Below are 23724 nucleotides of genomic sequence, written 5' to 3' on the forward strand. Positions count from 1 at the left end.
TCTCATCTCCCAGTTGCGAAACAGTTTAGCTCCCCCTCCCATTCCCAATCTGACCTTTCTGCCCTGGGCCTCCTCCATTGTCAGAGTGAGGCCCAGCACAAATTGGAGGAACAGCACCTCATATTTCGCTTGGACAACTTACACCCCAGCAGTATGAACATTGACTTCTCTAACATCAAGTAGCCCTTGCTTTCCCTCTCTCTCTCTCTCCATTCACTCCTCTTCCTAGTTCTCCGACCAGCCTTACTGTCTCTGCCCACATTTTATCTGTTTGCTTTGTTGTTACCTTCTCCAAACTAACAATGATCTATTTAACATTTTCCTTGAGCTCCATTCCCTTTGTCCTGTTTTCACACCTTACACTTCCTTATCTATACACTTCCTTATCTATGTACCGCCTACTCACATGACATCAGTCTGAAGAAGGGTTTCGACCTGAAACATCACCCATTCCTTCTCTCCAGAGATGCTGCCTGTCCTGCTGAGTTACTCCAGCATTTTGTGTCTATCTGGGTGCAATGTGTTGGGTCCAGTAATTTCCATGTGATTTTACCTCCATCATACTGCCAGAAGCAGCGATGTTTGCTAATGTTTCCATGGCTCCATTCACAAATTATCAGATAACAAAGCAGGCACAGGCCATGCGTACGTGACCTGGGCAACCTGCACTGTGTGACATTAGATGTGCACCATGTATTGGCATCTACACGAAGGGAAAGTCTAACAACATCCCCCAGACATTTTATCACTTGGTATTGCCATATCTCTCACCACCAACATCCGGGGATGGGGGAAGGTGGTTCCAGGAGGAATTAGAGTCTGAAAATCTGGCACATGATGCCTTAGAGTCCTTCCCACTGACGACAAACCACAAGTCAGGAACATGACGACGGCAGACTTGTCACTGCCTGGATAAATCCAGCTGTAACCACAGTCACTGAAGCTCAATCACCAGTGAGAGGCATCGTGACTGTGCAAGAACAGCATTCAGACTGGGCTCATGTCACAATCAGCTGAACAGTTTTCTCTGGGTTGTTGTAAAGCAGTTAGTCACTGTTTAATCAAACAAACTTCATTTTTGGTGAATTTCAGTCTAACTGCATCTCATCAATCACATTCCCCCCACTTATTTCTTTCTCATTAAATATCTCGTACATGAAACATGAAATGTCTCGTACATCCGGTTTTCAAGAGAGATTTAGATTTAGCTCTTAGGGCTGAAGGGATTTGTGGGAAAAGCATGAACTGGGTACTGATTTTAGATGATCTGCCATGATCATATTGAATGGTGATGCTGGCTCGAAGGGTCGAATGGCCTACACCTGCACCTATTTTTCTATGTTTCTATGTTTCTATGTTTCTATGTCCATAACATGACCCTGATTTTCCCACATCCCACCTACACAATTTACATTAACCTGTTGGTCTACAATGTACATTAATGAGTTGAGCTACCAACCAATACGTCTTTGGGATGACAATGGAAGCCTGAATACCCAGTCACGGGCAGAATGTGAAAACTCTGCAAAGAAAGCACCGAAGATCAGTGTCAAACTTAGGTCATTTGAGCTATGTGACACCAACAGTACCTGCACACTGTGCCATTCTTATTCAAAGCCCAAAAAAATCATATTTTACAGCAAGTTGACAAAAATACTCACTAAATCAATTGGCCATTACTTTAGCTTTATGCTTTGCATCAGGATACAGTTGTCTCATGTATTGCGGGTCTGTTTTGGAGTAAGCTGTATTGTCCGTGCTGTTGTTACTCCCACATTCTAATATTTTGTCCAACTCCAGTAGTTCGCAGGGCAGGGGACTTTCCTTCTGATCAACTCCTGCCATTTCCCCCTCAAATTGGAAAAGCAACTTTTACCAGTGCAGTAGAATTGAGGATAGATCAGAACACACATTGAAGGATACGTTGAAGCCTCCGCCATCTTAACCTCACGTGAACTCATCCACAGTGTACCCAATATACTGAGTGTCATTCTTAATTTCAGCACACTGGATTGGAGTTATGTGACTCAATGAGATTACACATGAGAATGTATTCTCTCCTCAGTAGCTGTAGTATTCTCTCCAACATTGGTTCAAAAACAGCAATAGGTCATTGTGCAAGTATTCACATACACAAAGGCTTCAGACTGGCAGCAACTGCATTCCCATGGCTCTCATCCTCATTGCCTGGGTAGATTGACACAGTTTGGACCTTATGCAAACTCATTGAGGAGCACAATGTCAATGGTGATTATTTTCTCTCAATCCTGACTATGGGTACTGTCTGTACGGAGTTTGTACATTCTCCCACATGGGTTTTCTCAGGGTGCTCCAGTTTCCTTCCACACTCCAAAGAGGTACAGATTTGGAGATTAACTTGCTTCAATAAAAATTGTAAATTGTCCCGCACATGTAGGATAGTGCTGGCCTATGGGGATTGCTGGTCAGCATGGACTCGGTGGGTCGAAGGGCCTGTTCCTCGCTGTATCTCTAAACTGAACTAAATTAATAAATGATGCCATGGTTTTTTTTCTTCTTTCTTTAATTCATTTCTAACAGATCATTCGAGCAATGATCATGAGTTCGGAGCTCCCTCTTTTGTTTCCATATTACAAATGATGGATGGGAATCTTTGCTGCGATCCTGCACTGCTGCGGTTTCTTCACTGTGCTTCCTGTGTTGTTAGTCAGACCCAGTAGAACAGCTCCAGGGGAATTTTCCTGGTATCTGGTCCTCTGTCCAATATTGCACTCTAATGCTGTACTGGGTACTGGGTACTACTGGAAGGAATAAATACACACTGATTTGCAGTGTTGCAATTACAATTAAAGGATGAGCATTGGATTTGTTCTATTTCCATGTGTAGGAAGGAACTGCAGATGCTGGTTTACACTGAAGATAGACACAAAATGCTTCGATTGGTTTGAAGAAGGGTGTCGACCCGAAACGTTGCCCGTTCCTTCTATCCAGTGATGCTGCCTGTCCCTGCTGAGTTATTACTGTATCTGGTGTCTATCATTGGTCTATTTCCATAACCAGCAAATGCATTACATTCCCATTGTTAGACCAAGGCCAGCCTCATGGCAAAGGTCCTGATGAAATATCAGCACATTTATGATCCACACATTCCTATTACTAGATCAGCAATCACGCCACAAACTCTTTAAGTTAAACATCCTTCCTGTTTGTTGAGAGATTGCCAATCAGAAATCTAAAGTGTACATGTACCAGTAAGTTGGGTGTCCCTGAGGCAAGGGAGGGATAATTCTATGCTTATTTTTCATTTGGAATATATTTGTGCATTTTCTGGTAATGGCATGTTCTGGTAATGGCCTTCATATTCAAAGTGGACTGCCTTTCGGGTTTCATGTATATGTCAGCCTTTTGTAAGAGGATTCAGGCAAACAGGCGGACCAATGTAATGGAGCAGGTAGATAAGATTAGTTTAGCTGGGCATTATGTTCGGCACATACATTGTGGACTGAAGGGCCAGGGTTCAAGTTAGGACTGTGTAAATTCAGAGTAGAATAATGTTGACTTTCCTGTGTTGGTATAAGTGGAGCAACAATAAAAACAGCAACACTAAAAAGGGGCCTGAAGGATAGTACAGAAAAAATCTGATCTACTCCCTCACTGTGCTCCATTTTCTATTTCATATGTGCTAATGTGCCCTCACTGAATGAACCACTCTGCTGTGTGAAAAATCCTCATGTAAATGCTGGACTCAGAATCAAAGCCTAAACTGGCCAATTATTGTCCTATTTGTCTCCTCTTAATCGACATTGCAGTCATCTACATCCTATAAGAGATATTTGCGAATAACCTGTACACTGTTAATCCGTCGGGGCTTCTCCTGGATCATTCAGCTCCTGACTGCGTTTATTCTGAGTCTACAAAATGGATGCAAGGCTTGAAATTCCAGTCATGGCATGGGAATAATGACCTTCATTCACTGCAGAAATAAGCAACCCCAACATAGCTCAAGCTCAGGATTGAACAAAGAGTCCTTCCGATATCTGGAGTCAAACATAACATGACAAAAGCTGGTTGTTTGTGGTCAATTGTATGTCCCCAGGACACCATTGTTGGATTTCCCCAAGGAATTCCCATGGGTCAGTCATATGAGGATAGGTTGAGTAGACTTGGGGACTGTATTCTCCAAAGTTTAGAAGAATGAAAGGAGATCTCAATGAATCTTATAAAGTTCTTAAGGGGCCAGACAAATTTAATGCATGTTTCTCCAATGCTGAGGAATTAAGAACTAGCCACAATCTCAGGATACTTCTTCTTAGGCTCCCTTCGTTCATGGCTGACCTTGGGTGTCCCCAGGGTGCTATTCCCTATATGGAGGACGCCTGTGGGTGACTTTATTTAACGTGGGGAGACTGGTGCTCAAACAGCCACCCCATGGTTCTTGACAGATCTGGGTCAGGATCCAGTGGCATGGAGACCCTTTTCTGCTGCAGCCTTCATCCGCCTTCCCAGCCGTTGTGACGCTCCACTAAGGTCAGCCGTCATCCTCCGCCTGTTCCACTGATGAGGTCTTGGTTGGAATGCTCTTTGTCAGGGACCTCCTCCTCGACCTTACCACCATGGGTGGCCCTACCAGGAGCATAGCTCCAGACGGCATCGCTCTCAAGATCTCAGTTCCACACAAGCCTCTCCACCACGACAAGGTGACAATTGACGGAGAAGGATAAAGGATATAGTATTTGCAACTGAGGGAAGGGTGCCAGTGAATCTGTGAAATTTTCTATTTCAGAAACTGAGGGGAGCTCAGTCGTGGAGTTAAAAAACATGGAGATATATAGCATCTGGATATTAAGGAACATGAAATACCAGATCTAATCCTGAACTACTATCTACCTCATTGGTGACCCTCAGGACTAGCATCGATAAGACCTTGTTGGCTTTATCTTGCATTAAACACTATTCCCTTATCATGTGTCTACACACTGTAAACGGCTCAATTGTAATCATGTATTGTCTTTCCATTGACTGGATAGCACGCAACAAAAGCTTTTCACAATGGATACAGTAGATGAGGTTGGAGGAGGTGCAAGTGAACCTCTGCCTAACCTGAAAGGGCTGTCGGGGTCCCTGGACTGAGTCGAGGGAAGAGGTATAGCGATGAGTGGTGCATCTTCTGTGGTTGCAGGGGAAGGTACCTGGGAGGGGGTGGTTTGGGTGGGATGGAATGAGTTAACCAGGGAGTTGCGGAGGGAACGGTCTCTGTGGAAGGCGGAAAGGTGTCAAGATGGGAAAATGTGGCTAGTGGTGGGATCCTGTTGGAGGTGGCGGAAATTTCAGAGGATTATGTGTTGCACGTGGTGGCTGATGGGGTGAAATGTAGACTAGAGGGATTCTGTCTGTTGCGACTACGGGGAGGGGGAGCAAGGGCGGAGCTGCGGGGTACTGAGGAGACACGAGTGAGGGCCTCATTTATGATGGGAGAGGGGAACTCCCGTTCCCTAAAGAATGAGGATGTCCTGGTATGGAACACCGCATCTTGGGCGCAGAAGCAGTGTACACGGAGGAATTGGGAGTAGGGGATAGAGTCTTTGCAGGAAGCAGGGTGGGAAGAAGTTTAGTATGGGATAGCTGTGGGAATCAGAGGGTTTGTAAAATATATCTATTTCCTGTGATGGAGACTGTGAGATCAAGAAAGGGGAAGGAGGTGTCGGAGATGCTAAAAGTAAATTTGAGTGCAGGATGGAAATTGGTGGTGAAGTTGATGAAGTCCATGAGTTCTTCATGGGTGCAGGAGTCATCAATGTAATGGTGATAGAGTTCGAGGATAGGGCCAGTGTATGCCTAGAACAGATATTGTTCAACGTACCCTACAAAGAGGCAGGCATAGCTGGGCCTATGCGGGTGCCCATAGCGACGCCTAGGACTTGGAGGAAGTGGGAGGGGTCAAAAGAGAAGTTGTTGAGGATGAGGACTAGGCGGAGTAGAGTGTTAGTAGAGGGAAATTGGTTGGTTCTACGGTCGAGGAAGGAATGGAGAGCTTTAATGCTTTTCTGGTGGGGGATGGAGGCGCAACGTGACTGAACGGCCATTGTAAAGATGAGTGAGTGGGGGCTCGGAAAGCGGAAGTCATTAAAGAGATGAAGGGCATATGAGGTATCGGACATAGGTTGGGAGAGATATTTACCAGGGGGAATAGGATGGAGTCGAGGTATGTGGAAATCATTTCTGTGGGACAGGAGCAGGCAGAAACAATGGGTCTGCCAGGGCAGTTGTGTTTGTGGATTTTGGGGAGAAGGTAAAACTGGGCTGTGCGGGGCTGGGAAACGATAAGGTTGGAGGTTGTGGAAGCAGGCAGCCAGAAATGATGAAATCAGTAAAGGTGTGTGAGATTGAGGCCTGGTGCTCGTCTGTGGGATCATGGTCCAAGGATAAGTAGGAGGAGGTGTCTGAGAGTTGTCTCCTGGCCTCAGCGCGCCAGACTACTGCAGCACCTCCCTTGTCGGTGAGATTGATTATGATGTCAGGGTTGCTGCAGAGTGAGCGGAGGGCTGTACGTTCAGAGGGGGTGAGGTTAGAGGAGGTAGGAGGAGTGGAGATTTGAGACGGTTGTTGTCACGTCGGCAGTCATAAATAAAAATGTCTCGATGTAGAAGGCCATTCGGGGGAGACAAGGGTAATTTTTAGGAAGCCAGTTAACCTATCGGCACATCTTTGGATTGTGGGAGGAAAGTGGAGCATAATAGATAGATAGATAGATATAATTTATTGCCACACAACCAGGGTCGGTGGAAATTTGGGTTGTCAGCAGCAGTACAATAATAAAGAACACACAATAAAACTGTAACACAAACATCATCACTGTGGTGGAAGGCACAAAAATTCCTCCTCCATTTCCCCCCTGTGTACAGGACCAGAGTCCAGAGTCAGTCCAGGATCGGCTCTTCCTCATGCTAGGAAAGGAAGAACGTGCAAGTTTTACCCTTGACATCATTCAAAGTCAGGTTCAAACCCATGTCTCTGGCATTGGGATTTAGCAACTCCAAGCATAGTGAACTGAAAGGGGTGCAGATTAAGTTTAGGAAATTAAGAGGACCTTTAAATGAAATTAGCCTCACATTATTGTCCTCTGCTGTAGCATTCACCCAAGAATTAATGTTTCGATTAGCGTTAGCATGATGCAATTAGAATTGTAGAATTGTAGAGTTGTAGAGCATCGAAACAGGCCCTTCAGCCCACCATGCCCATGCTGACCTCTTTGCCTATCGAATCTAAGTTCTACTTGCCTGTATAATGACCATATCCTACTATGCAAAAATAAAAACTCAGCGGATCAAGCAGCATTTGTGGAGGGAATGAACAGACAACTGTCCAGGTCAGGACCCTTCTTTTGCATATATCTTTGCCAATCCCTTCTGACCTTTTCTTATTCACTCCCACAGTTCTCAGTTCTAAATAATAAGGGATTGGACATGCTAGAGGCAGGAAACGTGTTCCCAATGTTAGGGGTGTCCAGAACCAGGGGGCACAGTTTAATAATAAGAGGTAGGCCATTTAGAATGGAGACGAGGAAAACCTTTTTCACCCTGAGAGTTGTGAATCTGTGGAATTCTCTGCCTCAGAAGACAGTGGAGGCCAATTCTCTGGATGCTTTCAGGAGAGAGTTAGAGAGAGCTCTTAAAGATAGCGGAGTCAAGGGGTGTAGGGAGAAGGCAGGAACGTGGTACTGATTGTGGATGATCAGCTATGATCACAGTGAATGGCGGTGCGGGCTCGTAGGGTCGAATGGCCTACTCCTGCACCTATTTTCTATTTTCTATTGTCTATTCCCCAAATGTGAGAGCCTGAAGAATAGCCCCAAACCAAAACAGTTGGAATGGTCATCTGTCCATTCCTTCCTTCCACAGATGCTGCCTGGCACACAGAGTTCATCCAGCACTTGATTCCAGTATCTGCCGTCTCTTGACTTCCTGCATGCTACTCAACCTTACCTACCTGAAGGTTAATAGGTGCAGGTGAATTGTTTATCATGATCCAGGAGCTTCAAAAACAAGAGCAGGGCTTTCCCACCTGTGACCATTGAACCCTCTCCTTCATTAATAAGATTGGGCTGGTCAGAACTCTGCCCTCAACTCCCAATTCCCAACATCCACTGTTGGCATTGAATTTAATAAACAACCCAACAGAGGACATTGTGAGGTTAGAGGATTTTCAACATAAAGAAAGGCCTCCTTATCTCCTTCTTAAATAACTCCATCCTGCAACACCAGACTCCTAGAAATATTCTCATAGCATCCATCAGCAACCATCGTCAGGCACTGCACTATCTTACATTTTGTGTTGACATCACGGCTCGTTCCTTTAAAATTTACAGAGTAAGTTCCAATCTGTTCAAGCCACACATCTTTTGAAAATCAAAGCCTTCCTCTCAGGAATGAATCTAGTGGACCTTCAGTATATTCCAATCAAAGCAAGGATATTATTAAATTTGGATACCAACACCGCAGTTCTTCAGGGATAGTCTCTGCAAACCAATACATAGATACTGCAAGAATTTGGACATGTTGGTCATTTGGAGGCAAGTTGGGCCGATGGGCCTGTTTTCATGCCGTGTGACCCAGTACTAATTCCTGACACAACCCATTGCATGCATAAATAGACAATAGACAATAGGTGCAGGAGTAGGCCATTTGGCCCTTCGAGCCAGCACCGCCATTCAATGTGATCATAGCTGATCATCCCCAATCAGTACCCGTTCCTGCCTACTCTCCATATCCCCTGACTCCGCTATTTTGAAGTGCCCTATCCAGTTCTTTCTTGAAAGCATCCAGAGAACCTGCCTCCACCGCCCTCGGAGGCAGAGAATTCCACAGACTCACCACTCTCTGTGAGAAAAAGTGTTTCCTCGGCTCCGTTCTAAATGGCTTACTGCTTATTCTTAAACTGTAGCTCCTGGTTCTGGACTCCCCCAACATCGGGAACATGTTTCCTGCCTCTAGCGTATCCAAGCCCTTAACAATCTTATATGGTTCAATGAGATACCCTCTCATCCTTCTAAACTCCAGAGTGTACAAGCCCAGCTACTCCATTCTCTCAGCATATGACAGTCCCGCCATCCCGGGAATTAACCTTGTAAACCTACGCTGCACTCCCTCAATAGCAAGAATGGCCTTCCTCAAATTAGGGGACCAAAACTGCACACAATATTCCAGGTGTGGTCTCACTAGGGCTCTGTACAACTGCAAAATGACCTCTTTGCTCCTATATTCAATTCCTCTTGTTATAAAGGCCAACATGCCATTCGCTTTCTTCACTTCCTGCTGTACCTGCATGCTTACTTTCATAGACATGAAGTAAAAGGACCCCCAGATCCCGTTGTACTTCCCCTTTTCCCAACTTGACGCCATTTAGAAAGTTATCTGCCTTCCTGTTTTTGCTACCAAAGTGGATAACCTTACATTTATCCACATTAAACTTAATCTGCCATGCATCTGCCCACTCCCCCAACCTGTCCAAGTCACCCTGCATTCTCATAGCATCCTCCTCACAGTTCACACTGCCACCCAGCTTTGTGTCATCTGCAAATTTGTTAATGTTACTTTGAATCCCTTCATCCAAATCATTGATGTATATTGTAAATAGCTGCGGTCCCAGCATCAAGCCTTGGGGTACCCCACTTGTCCCTGCCTGCCATTCTGAAAGGGACCCGTTAATCCCTACTCTTTGTTTCCTGTCTGCCAACCACTTCTCTATCCATGTCAGCACTCTACCCCCAATACCATGTGCCCTAATTTTGCCCACTAATCTCCTATGTGGGACCTTATCAAATGCTTTCTGAAAGTCCAGGTACACTACATCCACTGGCTCTCCCTTGTCCATCTTCCTAGTTACATCTTTAAAAAATTCCAGATGATTAATCAAGCATGATTTCCCCTTCGTAAATCCATGCTGACTCAGACTGATCCTGTTACTGCTATCCAAATGTGCGGCTATCTCATCTTTTATAATTGACTCCAGCATTTTCCCCTCCACCGATGTCAGGCTAAGTGGTCTATAAATTCCCTGTTTTCTCTCTCCCGCCATTCATAAAAAGTGGGATAACATTAGCTACCCTCCAATCCACAGGAACTGATCCCGAGTCTATAGAACATTGGAGAATTTTCACTAATGCATCCACGATTTCTAGAGCCACTTCCTTAAGTACCCTGGGATGCAGACCATCAGGCCCTGGGGATTTATCAGCCTTCAGACCCATCAGTCTATCCAACACCATTTCCTGCCTAATGTGGATTTCCTTCAGTTGCTCTGTCACCCCAGACCCTCTGGCCACTACTATATCAGGTAGATTGTTTGTGTCCTCCTTAGTGAAGACAGATCCAAAGTACCTGTTTAACTCATCTGCCATTTCCTTGTTCCCCATAATAAATTCACCTTTTTCAGTCTTCAAGGGCCCAACTTTGGTCTTAACTATTTTTTTCCTCTTCACATACCTAAAGAAGCTTTTACTATCCTGCTTTATATTCTTGGCTAGCTTACCTTCGTACCTCATCTTTTCTCCCCGAATTGTCTTTTTAGTTATCTTATGTTGTTCTTTAAACATTACTCAATCCTCTTGCTTCCCGCTCATCTTTGCTACGTTGTACTTCTCTGCTTTAAATTTTATGCTGTCCCTGACGTCCCTTGTCAGCCATGGTCATCCCTTTCTCCCCTTGGAATCTCTCTTCCTCCTAAGAATGAACTGATCCTGCACCTTCTGCATTATTCCTAGAAACACCTGCCAGTTTTGTTCCACTGTCATCCCTGCTAGTGTAAAATCGACGTGTTTATTCATACTCACTGCATAAGTAGGTTAACCGATCTTCCATCTGTGCTAACATACCACTCTCAAACCCAGGAATATTTATTTTGTCGAATAAACCTTTACATAACACTATTTGGAATGCTAAATCACATGCATGGATTTCCCCCCCCCAAAACCCCTGTGTGAACAATCAGAGGCTATCCAGTCTGAGTAACAGTCTTGAGAATTTCAACCTTTCACCTGTTAATTGAAAGTTAAGTGCATTATTACTGAGCACTGAACCAAGGTAAATTCCTGCACAATGCTTTCAGTTTAGAAGAAGCACTCCAAACATTTTTATGCAACAGTGAAGGCGCAGAAGGCATCTGAGGCCAAATCATGAAATATATTCAGGAAGAAGTTGGAAATAGTACTGATGGTTAATGAGGTCAAGGAGTTTGGGTTGAAAGCAGATACTAAACTTGGATGAACAGCAATGATCATGTTAAACAGCAGAATGGGGACAAATGCTAAATGGCAACGTTCTGCCATTATTTCCGATGTTTTCATGTCTCATTGGAAAAGTATCTCAAGACGACTGTTGATAATGAATATGGAACGAGGCACACTGGCCTGGGAAAATCTGGAACCAGTATTCAAAAGTTTCTTCATGCAATAAATGAGCAATTTATAGAGCAGGTATCATGATGGGTAAGTGGGTGGAAAAATGGTGGAAAGGTCTGGTAATCCAACAAGTGAAGGTCGTGATGTGATTGAAGTTCTTTCATGGCATTCTGTCCATGGCTGGATCTCCATTGTAGTAAGTAGGTGCCACAGTGTGAGAGCTGTCATGCCCTGTCTAAGTTTCTCGAGATAAGCAATCCAACACTGAGTGGATGGCCCAGTTTAATGACATCCATTTTGTGACCCAGTGAGAAAACTGGAACATTATATTCTATCTGCTGGACTGTGCTTGAGTGGAAGAGAGGGAAGCGGTTGCTGCCGTTCATTTATAGCAGAATGGAAAAATACTTTTATTATTTACGAGTCAGGTCTGAGAGATTTTCTGGGAATTAAATGAATTTTTACCCAGATTCATTTGGTGGTAAACCATTGCTGTTTCAAAATCTGTTGAAACTTCAGATTTGTGGTAATTCCCAAAGTTCCTGATATTAAGTGCAGTCTTTTGTCGGGTTGCCTGAGTTAAGAAGGAAAAATACATCTAAAATATTTTTTTGCAGTGCTTTTGCAAAATTATTCTTGTTAAAAATATTTATTTTTGTAAAAGATTTATATCATAATTATTTATAGAGAATATCATGAGATCATGTGATAAGAGCAGAATTAGGCCATTCGGCACATCAAGTCTACTCCACCATTCAATTATGGCTGATCTATCTCAGTCCAAACCATATTCTACTGCCTTCTCCCCATAACCTTTAATACTCATATTAATCAAGAATCTATCCATCTCTGCCTTAAAAAAATATCCATTGACGGCCTCCAAAGCGTTATGTGGCTTCCACAGATTCACCACCCTCTGACTAATGGACCTGTACCACTTGGCAATTTTTTTGGCTACTGCCGGTATCAATGACTTAGGTATGTTACAATACCTACCTTCAGCGGCGCTGCAGTTCTGCCACTAGCCGTGTGCATGACCTTGGCGCCTTTGAGGGGGGAGGGGCGGGATAAAATGTAGCTTTCTCCTGCCTGTCTGAGATATATTTTCTCAGGCTGCTAGCTGATGCTGAAAAATTGTTCTGACTTGCGTTCTCTGAAGTTTTTTTTAAAACCGCAGGACAATTTAATCGCTGGAGTAAAATAAAAAAGCGACTTCTAACGCCGTCAATGCCGACAATGGGACGGATCTCACGTAGAGGACAAAACATAAGGTAAGTCGTTTATTTTACATATAAACTTGCTTCTTAGGATGACTTTAATCAAAATTTCATTGGCGAAAATGTGATTATGTAAATATATGAACCGGAAGTGTTTTTCCTGCCGATATGGGGTTTAAATTCACCGCAAACCGCAACGTTCCAATCGATCGCGTTCCACAAAAACCCACTCGCAAGATGATTAAAATGGCCATTAATTTACGGGAATTAAACATTAAATTCCTTCCATTTGGCCTATAAATTCATGACAATGAGATTTAAAAACCATGTTAAATTGTGAATTCTTGTGTGAATGTTATTTTGACACAGGCTATTTAAAAATGTTAATCTTTTCTTATGAAATGGATAGATGGTTAGATCTAGTAATTGAATTTTGTAATTAGCTACAATTAGGTAACTAACTAATTACATGCTTTAATTTCAGGTCATCCAAGTAAGATTGTTTCATATTTGTTTCAGAATGCTTCAATCCATAATAACTGAAAATTTATTTCAGTTCTCTTAATTCTCAAGAAAGTTATGGGCTTTTGACTGTCCTCGATCACAGCTTTTGAGTTAAGTCAATGGAAAAGCAATAGGGAACTAGATGCTAATTTCAGAGTATGAAAATGGCCATACCTTTTTTAATACTGAAGATATGAAAGTGAATTAGGTGTCAAATTAAACTTCTCTTTATGCTTTATCTGATGGGATAAATTGCAGATTTTTAAAATCTCAAAATGTTGTAACATTGCACAGATAACTGAAACATGCAGCGTGATGCGGCATGACGCGGCGGTGACACGGCGTCATGACGTATTGACGTGTGGTGTCGCGATATTTTTTTGTCACCGCTGGATTTTGAAATGTTCAAAATCTTTTGCTGAACCTGATTTGACGCCAGCAGTCGCCAAAAAAATCGCCAAGTGGGACAGGCCCTTTAAGAAATTCCTCCTCATCTCCTTCTTAAAAGAACATCCTTTAATTCTGGGGCTATGACCTCTAGTCCTAGACTCTCCCACCAGTGGAAAGATCCTCTCCACATCCACTCTATCCAAGCCTTTAACCATTCTGTAAGATTCAATGAGTAACCCACTAATCCTTCTAAACTCCAGCGAGTTCAGGTCCAGTGCCATCAAACGCAAATCATATGTTAATCCACTCAATCCTGGGATCATTCTTGTAAACCTCCTCTGGACCCTATCCAGAGCCAGTCCATCCAAAATTGCTCGTAATATAAAATCCAGGAAGGTTGTGTTGCGACTAAAATAATTTTCCTGCCAATTTGATTCAAACTTAACCATGCATAGTTCTTTAAAACTCACGACAACAAATCAGTAATCGGTTTTACATCCCTCATATGAACTCTGTTAGAATTTAAAAGCAGTGGCAATTAAACTAGCTTGAGAACTTAATATTTTTTATAAATGACGGCACAAAATTAAGATCTGCTCTAATGTACAAAGATATTGTTAGGAATTGAACGAGAAACCAAATTCTGGAGGAACAACAAATTAAACAATGGGGTGGGAGTAGGAATTGTCAACATTTCAGGCCAAGTCCCTGCATCAGGACTGCAATGGAAGAAGAAGGAGATAGGCTGAAACAGGGGCTGGTAGATGATAAGTCTACTGAGAATTGCTTGTATCTTCAACTCTTGCATTTGGTTATCCTTTACCATTGATCTCTCTACCATGTTGCCAACTGGGAACATTGTCCTCGAAGTTCCTGGAAAAAGTTTTTGGGAACAAGGGATGTGACTTCAAGATAAATAAGAATTGGTGATTTCAGATTAGTTGTCCAACTTGTCCGAGTTACCCTAGCCTTTTGTGTCTACCTTGTCGAGAGTTAATGTGTCCTTCCTTGCAATGGCGCCTGCCTGCAGTCTTTGCCGACATTTCGCATTGGTCATGGGTCTGAGCAACCTAGCAGGAACTGAGACTGGAGGACTAGCAGCTCTGTGTGTTTCAACAGTGAGTAGGGTTTTCCTATCCTGGATGGTAGAGAACTTTACAATGACAGTATTCCCTGTGGCTTTATCTTCCTCTTTACAGGGACACGGTCAATGAAGAGATGATGGCTCTGTGGGTAGTTGGACAGCCCATGGTGGCCACTGACTAGGAATGTCCCAGGTTTGTTATTTGATCTGAGCTGAATCAGATCAATTTAATCATTTACATCCGGGGAGAAGGTTTTATCACAATGACCACAGTGTGCTGGGGACAAGGAAGGGAAATATACTTCAGGTTCCCTCAGCTCTGCGTTCATTAACCTACAGTGGTCCCAGCTCAATCAAAGCATCGATTTTAAAATTCCTGTCACCACTTCCAAATCCTCCATGCCTCACATTTCACTATGTAATCTCTTCCATTTCCTCAAGCAACCAAGTGCTCTCCTCTGTGTAGGAAGGAACTGCAGATGCTGGTTTACACCGAAGGTAGACACAAAATGCTGGAGTAACTCAACGGGACAGGCAGCATCTCTGGATAGAAGGAACGGGTGGCATTTCGGGTCGAGACCCTTCTTCAGACTGAGAGTCAGGGGAGAGGGAGATACAGAGATAAGGAAGTGTCAGGTGTGAAAATGAGGCATCAAAGGGGATGCAGATCTAGGAAAATGTTGAATACGGAGATCGTTGTTAGCTAGGAGAAGGTGACAGTGAAGCATATTAGAATTTAATCAGGAGAACAGTCAGACAGGTCGGAAAACTAGGAAGGGGGAGCAATGAGGAGAGTGGGAAAGCAAGGGTTACTTGAAGTTAGTCAATATTCATGCTGAGGAACTGTAATGTGCCTAAATTAAATATGAGGGTCTCTCCTTTCATAAACCTCTGGCATCCAGTACATCCCAAACACCAATTTTGCCAGCATTGATCGATCCACCTTCATCTATCCATATGCTAAACTCAGGAATTGCAGGCATAAATTATCCTCTCCTCTTTCAGGATTAATGTAATGAACCCACTCCTTGATCAATTGAGCTAATATCTACATCTTTGCACATGTGCCATCTTTATTCATCACTTTGATTTTTACTGCATACTTTGCGTGAGGGACAAAATGTGGTGAAACTCAATAATATTACCATTTATATTTCACCAATATATTTAACACCATTGACGACACATATTCTATATATGAAACATATATGAAAGTCATTGATTGAATGGGTATTGGGAGTTGGGAGTTACCGTGAAACACATTGTCAGCAGAGCCACATGCTCTGGGAAGCAAACAACGTAACAAGTGGAGAGATTGAGCAAAAGAATTAGCTTTTGCAGTCATAATTGTTTGTTTAATACTTTGTGATCTTTTGCTCGTATGTACATATTCTGTTGAACATGCACCATTGGACACGTACACATTTTGTACTAATGGTGAAGCATTACCAAGAGATCGTCCATGATCAGGATGGAATCTCAAGTGCAGGCATTTGCTAATCTAGTCCTTCAGGTAGTTATGGACTTGGACTTCATATCTGTATGTCCATGCTGTTCAGGGTCTTAACATTCATTGTATTCAACCTCCCGAGGTGCAGCACCTCAAATTTTCTCAAAAATTAAACTCCATCTAACATGTCTCCCCATCTGGTCGCTGATCTATATCCCACTCTGTTCTTTGAGACCATTCCTCACTGTCTGAAAATCCATCCAAATCCACCACAATCTCATTGCTGAAGGAGAAAACTGATCCTTTCACAAGATCATTTCCACGTGTGCATGATGTATGCATTATTATAAAATGTAGAATTAATTATTATATTGATTTAAAAATTTATGATTGATTAGGGGAACATTGACGATCATAGCCGCCTTTGATGTGGGAATGGCAATTGCCAGGTATGCAGAGATTTTGTGGGCTCAATGGCCATGGATTTGTCCAAGTTGGGATGGTATAAGAGTTAGAAACATACAAAATAGGAAATAGGTGCAGGTGGAGGCCATTTGGTCCGTCGAGCCAACACCGCCATTCATTGTGAGCATGGCTGATCGTCCCCAATCAATAACCCGTGCCTGCCTTCTCCTCATATCCCTTGATCCCACTAGCCCCTAGAGCTCTATCTAACTCTCTCTTAAATCCACCCAGTGATTTGGCCTCCATTGCCCTCTGTGGCAGGGAATTCCACAAATTCACAACTCTCTGGGTGAAAAAGTTTTTTCTCACCTCAGTCTTAAATGGCCTCATCTTTATTCTAAGACTGTGGCCCCTGGTTCTGGACTCGCCCAACATTGCGAACATTTTCCCTGCATCTAGCTTGTCCAGTCCTTTTATAATTTTATATGTTTCTTTAAGATCCTCCCTCATCCTTCTAAACTCCAGTGAATACAAGCTTAGTCTTTTCAATCTTTCCTCATATGACAATCCCGCCATCTCAGGGATCAATCTCGTGAACCTACGCTGCACTGCCTCAATCACAAGGATGTCCTTCCTCAAATTAGGAGACCAAAACTGTACACAATACTCCAGATGTGGTGAACCTTAGAAATGAAGCTTCCCCATCCATCTGCTGCCCTCATCATTCAAGCCAGTGAAAATTTGGGAGGGGAGTGTTGTTTAGAAATACTGTCTAAGATACTGAGGCCAAAACGCAGGCTTCTTTGCTGTATTGCATGTGACTATGATATACAATCAAGTAAGTATAGTGAAAGTTTACCATTTTGTTTCCTGAGATGATGTGTTTGGCTTCTGAGGAGCGGTTAGGCAAGCTACGTATCCCGCAGCTCTGCTCTTGCTCCCCCTCCCCCCATTGCAACATGGTCAGAGACACCCTAGTCCTCACCTTTCGCCCCATCAGCCATCACATTCAGCACATAATTCTTCTACATTTTCACCTCCCTCAACGGGATCCCACCACCAGCCACATCTTCCCATCTCCATCGCTTTCCCCAGCAACCGTACCCTCCGTAACTCCCGGGTTAATTTATCCCTTCCCACCAATATTCCTCCCTTATCTGGTTCCTTCATTATCACCTTCCACCCTATTTTCCCTTTACACTCTCAGTCCTGATACAGGTCTCAAACCCCAAATGTCATCTCTAACTTGACCTGTTCAGCAGTTTATTTTTTCCTCCTGATGCCAAAATTCACAGTCTTTCGAGTCTTCAAAACTGCTCCATTTACAGGAAAGGACTTTAAAATGTTCCAAGGTTGTGAAGGTTCTGTATGCAGTAAAACTCCAATAAACCACTGTCTGATTATCTGTAAATCCTTGGAAACCAGGCTCTTCTCATTCTGTATTCCACCATCCATTTAAGCTCAGCAGGACCCTATTTCATGTGTTGATGTGAACACAAATTTCATAGCACCATGGTGTATGTAATGGCAATTTCTTAACTTTCCAATGTCCAACTTTTAATTGCCGTTACTACACTGGCGAGAAGGAGTGGAGTTTACGCAGTCAATGTTTAATATGAATCTTCCAGTCGTTATTTCCAATATAAGTGATTTTAATTGGTTGTTGTAAATACAAAGAAGTGTCTTATACAAATTGTAGCTTTCCGTTCTTACTATCTGAACTGGTAAAAACTGTGTCTTGTCTTCCCGTGCCAGCTCCCGTCTCATCTGACAACTCCCTGTCGTATCGCTTAGTTCAATGTAAGTCACGCCCATCTACGTAAATCCACGGCCATCTACATATCAAAATCCCACCCGTAAGCGTTCATAATGATACAGCTAGAAATATCTAGACAAAATATTATAATATACTAACTGTAACTAACTTAAGCATGAATGGCTCCTACAGTGCATATGACAATAAACTGATCTGATTTGATCTCCTCTGATACAGTCAAAAGGAAATGTTTTAATTCATTAAAAGTATATTTGAGAATACAAGATGGTACATAGATTTCTTGACATCCATGTTACCCTCTGCTCTATTCATTCATAATATTTCAAGTCCATGAATTTGTAATGTTATCGTTAATACATTCAATGTGCAAAATACCAATGCCACGCATCTTAGTTTAGTTTAGTTAAGCAATACAGTGTGGAAATAGGCCCTTTTGGCCCACCAAGTCCGCACCGACCAGCGAGCCCCACACATTAACACTACCCCACACACACTCGGACCAATTTTAGATTTTTTAGGAATACCAAGCCAATTAACCTACAGACCTGTACATCTCTGGAGTGTGGGGGGGAAACCGAAGTTCTTGGAGAAGAGCCACGCAGGTCACGGGGAAAACGTACAAACTGCGAAAGTACGAAACCAAGGTTCGATCCCAGGTCTCTAGCATGATAAGGCAGCAACTCCACCGTGCCGCCCCTGGCCTCTTTAAACAATACACCTTTCAAGCATTTTTGGGGCTTCGATTGCAGTCCTTCCCCACAAAGTCCTTGTGTTTCTTCCTAATTTAATCAAATTTTAATGCATTCCTCAGCACATATTGCTGCTTTCATTCAATTATTATGGGTGCAATATTTTAGTTTGTAAGGAAAGAGGGGCAAGAGGCAAAGGGGTAAGATGGTGCAAAGGGCATCTTGCAAAGAATCAGGGGCACAATAACCTGATTGGTTTACATGATGAGTTCTATCTAAAGTCATCTGAGAATATCAGAGGAAAAAGAGAAACTTTCAAGACAGCTGCAAACAGAATTGATGATCTATTGTGAGAAGGAGGCAAGTCCAAATATGATGGTTCAAGTTTTTAAGGTAGAACATAAAGAGTTTTTACCACAGTGCAATAATTTGCAACATTTTATATCCTACCTTCAATAATTACACAAAACACTGCACATATTTTCATTTGCAGTGCTATTATTCCTGCTATTTTATTGTGTGGCAGTTGATTTGGTTTTTAATAAACTGTTTAAGAGTTCTGAGCTACACTGCTCTCTGAATTTATCCAATTAAACACATGCTAGAAAAGACTGGAAGAGTAAATTGTGAAAGGTGAAAGAAGAAATTATAGCACAGAGAATTAAATAATGCATTTGGTTAGGGACACAAAATCAACTCTCATAAATGGACAGATTCAATGGCATTAATATGTGATAAATCTGACACTCCCTCACAATTAAGGGAAACTGGTATTGGATTGGTACTGGTTTATTATATGCACCGAGATGCAATGTAAAACTTTAATTCGGAGCTGTCCAGGCAAATCACACCATATATGAGTACAATCAACCTGTACATGGGCACAACAGTTTGTGAAAAAAGATAAAACAAATAAAGTGTTACAACTGCTGGGAAAGTGCACCGAACAGGGTTGCAGGGATATAGATTGGGAGTCATAGAGAGTCACACAGCGTGGCAATATGCCCTACACTTGTGCCACCTGCCCACACTTGGCCCACAACCCTCCAAACCCATCTAGGGGGGCAGTGTTAGCTGTGAGGAGGATGCTAGGAGACTGCAAGGTGACTTGGATAGGCTGGGTGAGTGGGCAAATGTTTGGCAGATGCAGTATAATGTGGATAAATGTGAGGTTATCCATTTTGGTGGCAAAAACAGGAAAGCAGACTATTATCTAAATGGTGGCCGACTAGGAAAAGGGGAGATGCAGCGAGACCTGGGTGTCATGGTACACCAGTCATTGAAAGTGGGCATGCAGGTGCAGCAGGCAGTGAAGAAAACGAATGGTATGTTAGCTTTCATAGCAAAAGGATTTGAGTACAGGAGCAGGGAGGTTCTACTGCAGTTGTACAGGGTCTTGGTGAGACCACACCTGGAGTATTGCGTACAGTTTTGGTCTCCAAATCTGAGGAAGGACATTATTGCCATAGAGGGAGTGCAGAGAAGGTTCACCAGACTGATTCCTGGGATGTCAGGACTGTCTTATGAAGAAAGACTGGATAGACTTGGTTTATACTCTCTAGAATTTAGGAGATTGAGAGGGGATCTTATAGAAACTTACAAAATTCTTAAGGGGTTGGACAGGCTAGATGCAGGAAGCTTGCTCCCGATGTTGGGGAAGTCCAGGACAAGGGGTCACAGCTTAAGGATAAGGGGGAAATCCTTTAAAACCGAAATGAGAAGAACTTTTTTCACACAGAGAGTGTTGAATCTCTGGAACTCCCTGCCACAGAGGGTAGTCGAGGCCAGTTCATTGGCTATATTTAAGAGGGAGTTAGATGTGGCCCTTGTGGCTAAGGGGATCAGAGGGTATGGAGAGAAGGCAGGTACGGGATACTGAGTTGGATGATCAGCCATGATCATATTGAATGGCGGTGCAGGCTCGAAGGGCCGAATGGCCTATTCCTGCACCTAATTTCTATGTTTCTATGTTTCTATGTTTCTGTCTAGCCTGCTCAACCACTCCCTATAGCTCAGACCCTCGAGTCCTGGCAGCATCCTCGTAAATCTTCTCTGCACCCTTTCCAACTTGACAACATCATTCCTCTAACATGATGACCAAACTTGAACACTATATCCTAAATGTGGCCTCAACAACGTATTACACCACTGTAACATGACCTCTCAAGTCCTATACTCAGTACTCTGACAGATAAAAGCCAATGTGCTAAAAGCTTTTTTGACCACACTAACTACCTGTGATGCCACTTTCAAGGAACTATATACCTGGATTTCTAGATCCCTCTGTTTCACAACATTCCCCAGAGCTCTACCATTCAATATCTAGATCCTGCCCTTGTTAGACTTCCCAAAATGCAATAACTCACATTTTTCTGTAGAAAATGTCATCAAACATTCCTCAGCTCATCTGCCCAACCGATCAAGATCCTGCTGAAATTTTGACAATCATTTTCACTATCTATAATACCACCCATTTTAATGTCATCTGCAAACTTGCTGAACCCACCCCCTCCCCAAGTACCTTCCCCTGCAACCGCAGAAGATGCAACACCTGTTGCTATACCTCCTCCCTCGACTCTGTCCAGGGACCCCGACAGTCCTTTCAGGTTAGGCAGAGGTTCACTTGCACCTCCTCCAACCTCATCTAATGTATAAGGTACACAAAAAAGCTGGAGAAACTCAGCGGGTGCAACAGCATCTATGGAGCGAAGGAAATAGGCAACGTTTATGTATATGTTGTTCAAGATGTGGACTCTTATACATCAGTGAGACCAAACGCATTCTGGGTGATCGTTTCGCAGAACACCTTCGCTCAGCCTGCCTGAACCTATCTGATCTCCCGGTTGCTGGACATTTTAATTCTCCTTCCCATTCCTATACAGTCCTTTCTGTCCTCGGTCTCCTCCATTGTCAGAGTGAGACTAAATGTAAATTGGAGGAACAGCATCTCATATTTCGCTTGGGCAGCTTGTAGGCAGGTTTGGGCAGTGGTAGGAATATTGATTTCTCTCACTTCAGATAGCCCTGGCATTCCCTCACCCTCTATCCCCCTCCCACCCAAGTCGCACTATCTTCTCATTTTGACCCTACAAACAGCTAACAATAACCTGTTTCCTTTATCATCATTACTTTATTGCATATCTTTCGTTCATTGTTCTTTATCTCTCTACATCACCGTCTATATCTCTTGTTTCCCTTGTCCCTAACCAATCTGAAGAAGAGTCTCGACCCAAAACATCTCTCACTCTTTCTCTCCAGAGATGCTACCTGTCCACTGAGTTACTCCATCTTTTTGTGTCTATCTTCGATACTAACAACAATGGGCTCAGCACTAATAAAAGCAAGGATTTAAGTCTTTGGTAAAAGCAAGGATTTAAATCAGCAGATGTAAAACAGCTTTTAAGTGGTCCAGTATCAATGATAGTTCTACAAGTTGATCAGTAGTAATGAAGGGAAACATGATTGTTTCAATTATTTATTGGATCTCTTCCAGCTTTCTGTGCGGGGTAATAGATTGACACTTTGGAGTGGTCAGATTCCAAATTGGAATTCCTTGAAGGAGATGCAGAAGAGTTTTTGCAAAATGGTGCTGGGATTTAGGGTATTAGCTATAAGGAGATGGATATAAAATGCTGGAGTAACTCAATGGGACAGGCAACATCTCTGGATAGAAGGAATGGGTGATGTTTCGGATCGAGACCCTTCTTCAGACTGAGAGTCAGGAGCGAAAGAGACACAGAGATATGGAAGAGTAAGGTGTGAAAACGAGAGAACAAAGGGGACAAAGTTCAAGGAAAGAGTAGAATAGATCATTGATAGCGAGGGGAAGGTGACGACGAGATACAAAGATAGAATTTAACCAATAGGACAGTTAGACTGGTCAGAGAACTAGGATGGGGGAAGGGATGGAGAGATAGTGAAAGCAAGGGTTACTTGAAGTTAGAGATGTCATAATTCATGCAACTGGGGTGTACGCTGCCCAAGCGAAATATGAGGTGCTGTTCCTCCAATTCGCATTGGGCCTCACTTACACAGTGGAGGCGGCCCAGGACAGAATGGTCAGTGTGGGAATGGGAGGGAGAGTTAAAGTCTTTAGCAAGCTGGAGATCATGTAGGTCTCAGCAGACTGAGCAGGAGGTGTTCAGCGAAACGATTGCCGATTACTATTCCATGAAAATTCTGTGTAGCTGTCGTGGAAAACTTCATGAAGTGGATGGAGGGCTTACCATGCAAAACTGTTACTGCGCTGATCACTGCTGAGATTTGAGTGATTCAGGATTTTACCTGATGGGGACGAACAAAGACTGTGGAATCGGATCAGGGAAGTCATTTTGCAGGACAGGTTTGGTGGCCAGCCATGAAATTGTTGGGTATTGAAGGGAAGTAATGTGCGAGTCAAAAATCAGGAATCATTGAATCTGTGAACAGTATGACAAAGGAGAGGATTAGATGAACAGAAAACATGATGCGATGAAATCTTACCCGAATGTTCGTTTATTAAATTTAAAACTAAATTTTATTCGTAAAAATATATGCAGGAAATACAACACAACCTGTCATGTCTTTCTTTACATATGCGGTATCATCAAATCATCCATTCATTCTGCCATTAAATCGATGCACTTTATTTTCAATGCATCTAATTATAGCAGTTTCCTCATTTAGCAAGATACCCAGGATGTGTTTGCGAGGTTGCTACGCAAGACCCAGCCTCTTAGTGTTTAGTAATAGTGAGTCCTTAGATTGCAGCCCTTCTCCACAAAACCTTTGTGATGGCTTCACACAGACGTTAGGGACGACAGATGGCTCAATGGGCTAAGTGTTCGGCTGGCGA

This window comes from Amblyraja radiata, chromosome 11, assembly GCF_010909765.2.
Source record: "Amblyraja radiata isolate CabotCenter1 chromosome 11, sAmbRad1.1.pri, whole genome shotgun sequence".
Lineage (NCBI taxonomy): Eukaryota > Metazoa > Chordata > Chondrichthyes > Rajiformes > Rajidae > Amblyraja > Amblyraja radiata.